The sequence below is a fragment of the Lutjanus erythropterus genome, chromosome 8 (genome assembly GCF_056507025.1).
Source record: "Lutjanus erythropterus isolate fLutEry1 chromosome 8, fLutEry1.hap2, whole genome shotgun sequence".
Taxonomy (NCBI): Eukaryota; Metazoa; Chordata; class Actinopteri; order Lutjaniformes; family Lutjanidae; genus Lutjanus; species Lutjanus erythropterus.
Window position 1 is genome coordinate 3,823,762 of NC_139324.1, and position 8,607 is coordinate 3,832,368.

Genomic DNA, 8,607 nt, shown 5'->3' on the forward strand with positions numbered 1-8,607 from the left:
AGCTGCACGGCTGCATCAACCCCCTCCCGACAGACCCTGCCACATGCTGAGGCCTGGGCTAGTCCCTACCCCCTCACAATATGGCTGCCTAGTGCGCTGGGCACACACAGACATCAATTAGAGAAAGGTTACCTTGTGCTGCTGCTGGCTGGTTTTGTCTTCCCAGCTCCAAAAGAGGCAGAGAGAGAAAATATGAGAGGAGGAGATGATTTCTGTGGGCAATTTAATTCCACCCTCTTACCCACAATCTACCCCCACCCGACCCAACACCGCCACCGTCATCACCGCTCTCACTCTCTATTTCCCAAATCCAGCCAAGTGTTTGATTTTCAAAAGGTCACCTTCCAGCTCTTTTCTGTCCTCTCAGATTCTTCCTAACCGATAAGAGTGTAAACATAGAATAGATGCCAATATTTACCTGAGAACTCTGGGGGAGGTGGCCTTTCTACAAAATGCAAATCTAAGCCTGAGCAATGCACCGCCTTGGGTTCCAATGGTATTATTTAATTAGGCATGGTGGTATTGGGTTCAATATTTGTTTGGGAGAGAGGTTGTGTTTATGCCACTGGATATTTACTGGAGCAGTGGAGGTTAAAATCTTAAGCCTGTCTTCTTCTTTGTTCATCAGATTAGACTTCCGTGCCACCACCACAGGCAACTGTTAAAACTGGCATCAAAGTATTAATTATAGAAAAGCACTATTTGTAGCAAGGTCTGAGGGAATGTGCATGTATGTGTGTTTGTTTGTTTTCCCTCCTGTGACACTGTGTGTGTGTGTGTGTGTGCGTGTGTGTCAGTGTGAGTGAGCACTGACAAGACTGACTATCATCCTGTTTGTGAAATCTATTTCCAACAGCTCCAGTGTTATTAATACACATGTTTGGGTCGGGGTGGAGGTCAGAGCCCGTCATTTCCTTAATAGTGACCAGTGTACTTCAGTGTACACTCTTAGAGATAAAGGTGCTTAATAGAACCATAAAGTGTTCTTCAGCTTGTCCTCACAGGAGAACTTCTTTGGTTCCTGTTAGAACATTACCCTTGGGACGCTTTCAGAGAGTGCCCACCTAGAACTCAATATATTGGCTCTGGGGGTTCTATCCAGACCTTTCCAACTTCTAAGGGTGCCAATAATAACCTACAGGTTTTATCTAGAACAAACTCAGGGGGTTCTACTGAGAATCTTTTTATATTCCAAGGCTCATATCTAGAACCCACCCAGGAGGTTCCACTGAGAACCTTTTAATATTTCAATAGTTTTATCTAGAACTCACCCATGGGGTTCTACTAAGATCCTTTTTACATTCCTAGGGCTCTATTTAGAATCCACCCAAGAGAATCTAGATAGAGCACTGGGGTTTTTCTAGAACCCTGCCAGGGGGTTTTAGTGAGACCCCTTAGAACTTTTTATATGACAAACATTTTTATCTAGTACACACTCATGGGGCTCTACAGAGAACCTTCTTATATTCTAAGCTTTTATCTAGAACCCCCCACGGGGTTCCACCAAGAACCTTTTTATATTTCAAAGGTTTTATCTACAACCCACCCATGGAGTTCAACTGAGAATCATTATATATTCCCAAGGCTTTATTTAGAACCCAATCAGGGCGTTCTATTGAGAATCTTTGTATATTCCAAGGGTTTTATCCACAACACACTCAAGGGCTTCTACCTGGAACTTTTTATATCCCAAACATTTTTATCTAGAACACATTCTGGGGGTTCTACAGAGAACCTTTTTATATTCCAAGGGCTTTATCTAGAACCCAAGCGGGAGGGGGGGGGTCTACTAAGTGCAGGAGAAAGGTCTGGTTCCACATGTGCATATTATGCTATAGGGGAAAAAACTGCCTTGTTTGCATTTCTTTAAGCCAATCACAAATGTCTTGGGCGGAACTAAGTCCAGGAAGCAGCAACGGTGCTGCTGCAAAACAGCGTCGAGATGGAACTTGTTTTGTTGGAACATTTGCGTATCGGGAGGGGAGCTCTTGCATTGAAAGGTAACATCTGCTAGCTTGTTAACATTCATACCATTAGCATCCCAGGTGCTAATTTGTCATTTTCAGCATTCAGGTTGCAGCTCGAAAGTTGTTCTTGTTTCCTGGGGACGTAGCTAGTGGATGTCGCAAAGCCAACTAAAACCAAACAACCAGTATCACAGGCTTATCTGCATCTGGTGAGTCAGATTAAAAAACACTTAACAAACCCATGATAATCAATCCTTAAAGAACTCCTCTTTCAAAGCTGGTTCTTTGAATAAAAAAGGCTTCTTAATGGAACCCTCAGTCGCACACAGAACCCTTGACAAACTGTTTTTTCAAAAAAATGGTTCTTTAGAAGCAAACAGTTCTGGGTAGAACCTCAGATATGAAGGTTCCAGAAGGGTTCTTCCTGAAGGTCTAAGAGTGTATAAGAAGGGACTTTTACATGAACATCTGAGAACTGAACTCGAACTCTGTTAGTTTCATGTTTTCATTGCATTCATGTCGAAAAATGTTGAAAAACAAGGCAGGTTCGCTTTCAAACACTTCTAAACCAAATATAGCTAAATCAGCTACAAATCCTGTTTGACACCATCCACCCACTTAGTTTTCAGTCATGACTCCAAGTTTTACACTTCTTTTTTGAAAATGACGGTTTTCAGCTTTTATCTGACACTGCACCACTTTTCTTTCTTTCAGTAGAATAAAAGCGGGACCATTTATTTATTAGTTGGACCACTTCAGACCAGAGGAAAATATTTTAATGGATTTTCAAGGAGTTTTTTTTTTTCCTTCAGTGCTTAGTCATATTGCAGCTTATTTATGCCCATGACAAAAAATGTACTTTGGCCCAGAAAGCCTAAATAATACAATGATCTGCTGGAGTAATTGTATGTTTTTCACACTACTTACATCTCTCTTGGTTTACTTAAGATCTTACACCTTTCTATTTGTTCTCCATCATCACTACAGGGGAGTGTACCTACAATTCATACATTTCTAATGGAGTAATTATATCATTGTATTTCATGGTCCACACACATAAACATAGAAGGTTAGTGACTCACAGACTAAACTAGAGGTGTACACTCAGTTGAGTGCAGATCTCTGCCAGGCAACAGAGGGTGAGGCACCTACTGTAATGCCACGAGAGCTGCCAGATGCAACCAGCAGAGATTTGCAGAGTTTTGAATAAACTTTTTTGTGTAGCTTAGTTCTTGGCACCCTTGCAGGACTCCACCCTCAGTCTCTCAGAGCTAAGTCACAAGCACACAGTGGATTTGAAGTAGAAGACCACATCAGATGCAATGGTTATGTCCTTGAATTGCAGCCAAGCTAAATGCTCACAAAAAACACTGAAAATTGTCTTGGTCCAGCCACCTGTCCTCTAAAATCTGATTTCAAAGGGTCTTTCGCATCACTCTGAACACATGAGAGAATGAAATAAAGGACTGTGGCAATGCTTGTAGGACCCGAAAGGCACAAATGCTCAAAGTAGAGGGAAACTGCTTGCATAGCTCCACCGAAGTGATGGAAAAAGGAGTGCTTATGTTTACATATTATTTGCAAAGTTGGCTGTACTGTAAGTCAGGCAGTTTGAAACAAAAACAGTACTTTTTTTGGCTCGTTGGTCTAGGGGTATGATTCTTGCTTCGGGTGCAAGAGATCCCGGGTTCAAATCCTGGACGAGCCGTTTATAAGAAGACTTGTCTCAACCTGTTAAATTTGAGCTCTCAGTAAAATGAATGAGAACTATCACAGTCTTGGAAAGCTTGATCAAATCTGATTCAAAAGGGTCTTTTTCATCGTTCTAAACACAACACATGCTAACAATGTCCAATCCAGTGTGATGGAAGTGGACAGCACAAAGAACAAAAGTCCATGGAAAGATGCTGAAATAAATTCTCTGCTGGCACTTTTGGGAGAGACTTCTGTACAGACAAAGTTGGAATTTCTCAAGCTTCTGCATTGGAAAGACACACTAGTAGTGTACGCTGATTGATTGAAGATGATTTTGTCCATGAAAGAATGAAGTGAAGGACTGCAGCAATGCTTGAAAGACCAAAGACCATAAAACAATTCTATATGTCCAGGAGCTTTATAGCATAGCTTAGGACAAAGACTGGAAGTAGGGGGAAACTGCTCCACCAAAGTTACAGAGAAATGAGCACTTCTGCTTCTGTTTTTCTTTTTCAACGGTGATTAAATCGGAGTCTTTCACTGAAACAGGGAATCTATCTTCTACGACTTATTGGTCTAGATGAATGGCTCTCACGTAGGGTGCAAGAAGTCCCAGCTTCTAATCCTGGGCGAAGCCTTCATGAGAACACCTTGTCTATCTCAAACTTTTAAAGCTGGTCTGTCAGTAAGATGAATGTGAACTATCACAGTCCAAAAATGCTACATATCCTTTGGAGGACTGTAGTTACCTCCTCCTTTCCCCCAAAACAGACCCAGGGGAGCTACTTTTTGTGGTTTGTTGGTCAAGGGGAATGATTCCTCTTTCAGGTGTGGGAGGTCCAGAATTCAAATCCCAAGTAAGTGCCTGGAAAGAATGCTTTGTGTATCTCAGCCCCTTGAATTTGATTGTCAGTAACATGAACAAGAACTAGGAAAACTACATAACCTGTAGATGACTTCAGTACCTGCTCCTTTTCCCCAGAAGAGACTATCCACAAAGGATCATTTTAGGTTTCCAGTCTCAGAACTGAGACTTTGGTCTGGACCACCTTTTATCTAGATTCTGAATGTCTGGACAGGAAAAAAAAAAAAAACAACCTCTCAATGATGATGCCCGATACTGATGCAGCTTTCCAGTGCTCTCCCCAAACAAGTTGGACATGTCTGGACATACAGATTTGATCTTTCGTGGCTCGTTGGTCTAGTGGTATGATTCTCGCTTCGGGTGCGAGAGGTCCCGGGTTCAAATCCCGGACGAGCCCTTAATAGGTACAGCTTCTGTCTCAACCCTTTAAGATTAATGACAATGAAAGTCCAATAAAGCTATAAATCCTTTGGAGGGCTGAAGTACCCTGCTGAGGCTTTCTACATTGGCTCAGTCTTGGAATGCAGGATTCCACCTCCACCCTTTCAGAGACAAGTGAATTCAACCGTTATCATCCTTGAATTCTGGCCAAGCTGAATTACTTCTGAAAAACGCTGGAAAGCGGGCAAGTTACTCTGCCTTTAGGTTTATCCTGCCCCCAGTGCTTTTGCTAACATTTTTGTTGAAACAAACAAAAAAAAAATCATGTAAAACATCAAAGAAGCTGATTTTGTACATGTTACAGTGAAGTCAAGGATTGCAGCAACGACCCTAAAATGAGACATAAAATTGTTTACTACATTATATATCCAGGAGCTCTTTAGCTTAGCTTAGCACAAAGACTCGAGGCACGGGGAAACTGCTAGCATAGCTCGACCAAAGTGATGGGAAAATGCATTTTATTTACAAAACTTCTTATATTGTGATCCAAATGATTAAATCAGGCTCTTTCTTTGAAACAGGGGAGGTGCCTTTTGTGGCTCGTTGGTGTAGGGGTATGGTTTAACTTTACATTTTCCCTGGCAAAGTTAAATTGTTAAACGCAGGCTCATTACATCTGATTTCATGGAGAATCTGACCTGGTGGCAGCCATTGAGAATAAACATAGAAATAGTCAATTTTCTTGCAGATGGTCTTGTTTGCTTATGCAGGTCATATAGAGGCTTAGTATTAAATTGAGACTGTTTACTAACTAGTTAAAACTCCTTATAGTAGCTTTAACAATGAAGAAAACAACTCCTGATATTGTTTTAACATGAAAGAGACCCCTAATGACAGATCTTACATATTGGTTTAAACAAATAATTGCAATTATACAAATAACACAAACAGTAAATACATTTTCAACAGTGCAAGATTTCTGATTTTGATCACAATCTGATCTATTAATCAATAGTCACAAGTATGTTTGCGCTGCAGAGCAGTGAGCTGCTCTGTCTGCTACATGTTCTAGTTGATTTATCATCCATTATAAGAGAAATACTGGTTCATTTCATAGCTTCTGATTTTGGAGGAAAAAAAAAGTTCTTGTTTATGAGTTCTGACAAATTACATTTAAATTTGTAAATAAGATCAGACTTTGGCTTTGGGGTGTATTTTCAATTTTGATGGTGATGGAGCTCTCATCATGTTGCCTTTGAAGTAACTTTTCATCCTACTTAAATTAAACTGAACAACAAAATATGCAAGTTAGAGGGCAAATACACAAAGAGTGTTACATCAGCTTTTTATCCTTGACAGGGAGCCACTCGAGGCTCAGTGAAGCTCAAATTGTGCACTGATTACAACCTTGGATCTTGAGGGAATCTGTTGATCGAGAAAGAATTATTACTATTATTATCAGACCTATTTATAACTGACATTTTGCCAGTTTGAAACATTTCAGCAGCTTTTCCTTGCGATCTGTCCCCCATTAAGGTGTAGGCTAATGACAAGTTTCGGAAAACTTTGCTCCTGCTTTACAAGTTTAAATGAAAAGGTAATGTTTCCTGCCAAATGGGTGCCTTGGGACTGACAAAGGTTGTGTGTGGGGCAGAGGGAAATGAAAAGATTAGGTAGCAGTAAAGAGGGAGAGAAAGAGGAGACAAAATAACCAAGAAACCATGAAGAGGAGAGAGCAGGTGAGAGAAAGCAGGGAGATCTTACGGAACACTCAAAAGAATTGAGAAACAATGGGAATGCAGACAATGAAAGGGAGTGGGTGGGATTTGAAAAAGATTAAAAGGATTGAGACAGCGACAGAACAGAATAAAGCCTGAAAAGCTGACATGGCGGCGAAAATTTTCATGTGAGCCAGCGCAGATCAAAAGTTATTGCAAAAAGCAGAAAGAAGAAAGAAGAAGAAATTATGAGAAGAGAAGCTAGGAGGATGACAGCAGAGGACTTAGAAGTGAAGAGGAGCAGAAACCCAAGGGGCAGACAGTAGAGGTCTACATCACCTGATGCAGGACAGAAAAGGACGAGTTGGGACACATCTGTGTGGACGCAGCCAGCCGTGTGAGACCAGTGCTCTGTGAGGTCACCTGTCAGGAGTGTGGAACTGCTGGGAACGGGGGCAAGGGCAGCACCGCAGGAGGCAGGTACCAAGACAGTTGTAGATGGGGAAAAAAGCAGGGACAGGAACAAAGGGTGGGGGCAGAACGGGGAACACATCAAACAGAGGTATTCGTGGGCAGGCGGAGAACAGGAGAATTTAGCGTTCTGTAAAGTTGAGAGGAAGCAATTGTCCCCTTCAGGAATTTCAATGCTAACTCCCTCCAAAACGCAGGAGATGCATAATGATTGCAGAACACGTTCCGCTTCAAATTAGCCATCATGTCAGCAGGACAACACATTATAGCTGGTGGTTTGAATTATACCATCACAAAAGAACTGCATTAAATAACTGTCAGCTCCTTTTTTTGTTATCCCCACCAGGCGTAACCCTGGAGGGGATCATGTAATCGCCTCTGTGTGTGCATGTGTGATCATGTGTGATCAACTACATCTTGTCCACAGCTAACCTCGAATACTACTGGACGGATTGGCCTAATTTTTCAGGGGAACATTCATGACTGTATGCTGAAGTAATTCTTGAAAAACCCTAAAAAAGAAAACTTTTTTAAACCTTTTCAGAACTGCCTTAGTTTGAATAACTGTTTCAGTTAGGGACACACTGTATGGGAGTCATGTTAATGCTGGAACTGTAACTACATTTCAGTTACAGATCCAGAGGCATGACGGCATCAACCACCATTTTGGAAAAATAAAATCCCTCTGACCGGCAATCAGCTTGGAGCTCAGGGATGTGGCTGCTTCTCCAACTGCTGCCTCTGGTCTTGATTGTTGTCTTTCTTCACAGAGAGCTCTGCCATCTTGTTGACAGCGATGTTGGTGGCAGGTGCAAAGGGCACCTGAGGTGCATCCTGAAAATTTGAGCAAAGGAAGGCTGCATATTTTGGGCCACATCTGGAGCGGTCTTTAAATTTGACAGCCCTAGCTGTCTCTTAAAAATTACGTTGGAATCTACACTTCTGGTGAGTTGTATACTAGTCACATGACTTGGACTTGAGTCAGACTCAATTAAAAAAAAAATGATGAATTTAGACTTGATACCACAGTAACCAATGCAGATAGGACAGTGATGTCTGGACACACAAATCAGATCTGAAATAGATGGCCTGCATTCTGTGGCTCGTTGGTCTAGGAGTATGATTCTCGCTTCGGGTGCGAGAGGTCCCGGGTTCAAATCCCGGACGAGCCCTTGATAAGAACAGCTTGTCTCTCACCCCGAATTTACACTGAGTGCGGCTGCGCTGCGCCACGGCACGCAGAGAAATAAAATCCATTCTAGTCAATGCTGCAATTTACACTGGGAGTGCTGTGGTGCGTCCCAGATGCGGCTTGGTGATCCGTTCTGTAGAGAATAGTGTATTTTCGACGAATGGCGTGTCAACTGGCACAGAGCTGGTTGAATGGGCAGGAATTCAGCCACGGAAAATAGGGGAGAAGCCGGTTGATTTTCAAAATAAAAGACCCTGTGCAGATTGGGGATCATACAAAACAGACAGAAAATAAACAATTTAACTACATAGCCTGCTT

The 8,607-nt window shown here is 41.9% G+C and overlaps 3 non-coding genes across 3 annotated transcripts; all 3 read left to right on the forward strand.

The window, feature by feature from the left end:
* The first annotated feature begins 3,603 nt into the window (after positions 1–3,603).
* trnap-cgg (transfer RNA proline (anticodon CGG)) lies at positions 3,604–3,675 on the forward strand. Its single transcript has one exon. It is a non-coding gene; the product is annotated as a tRNA-Pro (tRNA).
* Positions 3,676–4,852: 1,177 nt separating this feature from the next.
* trnap-cgg (transfer RNA proline (anticodon CGG)) lies at positions 4,853–4,924 on the forward strand. Its single transcript has one exon. It is a non-coding gene; the product is annotated as a tRNA-Pro (tRNA).
* Positions 4,925–8,197: 3,273 nt separating this feature from the next.
* On the forward strand, positions 8,198–8,269 carry trnap-cgg (transfer RNA proline (anticodon CGG)). Its single transcript has one exon. It is a non-coding gene; the product is annotated as a tRNA-Pro (tRNA).
* Positions 8,270–8,607: the final 338 nt, after the last annotated feature.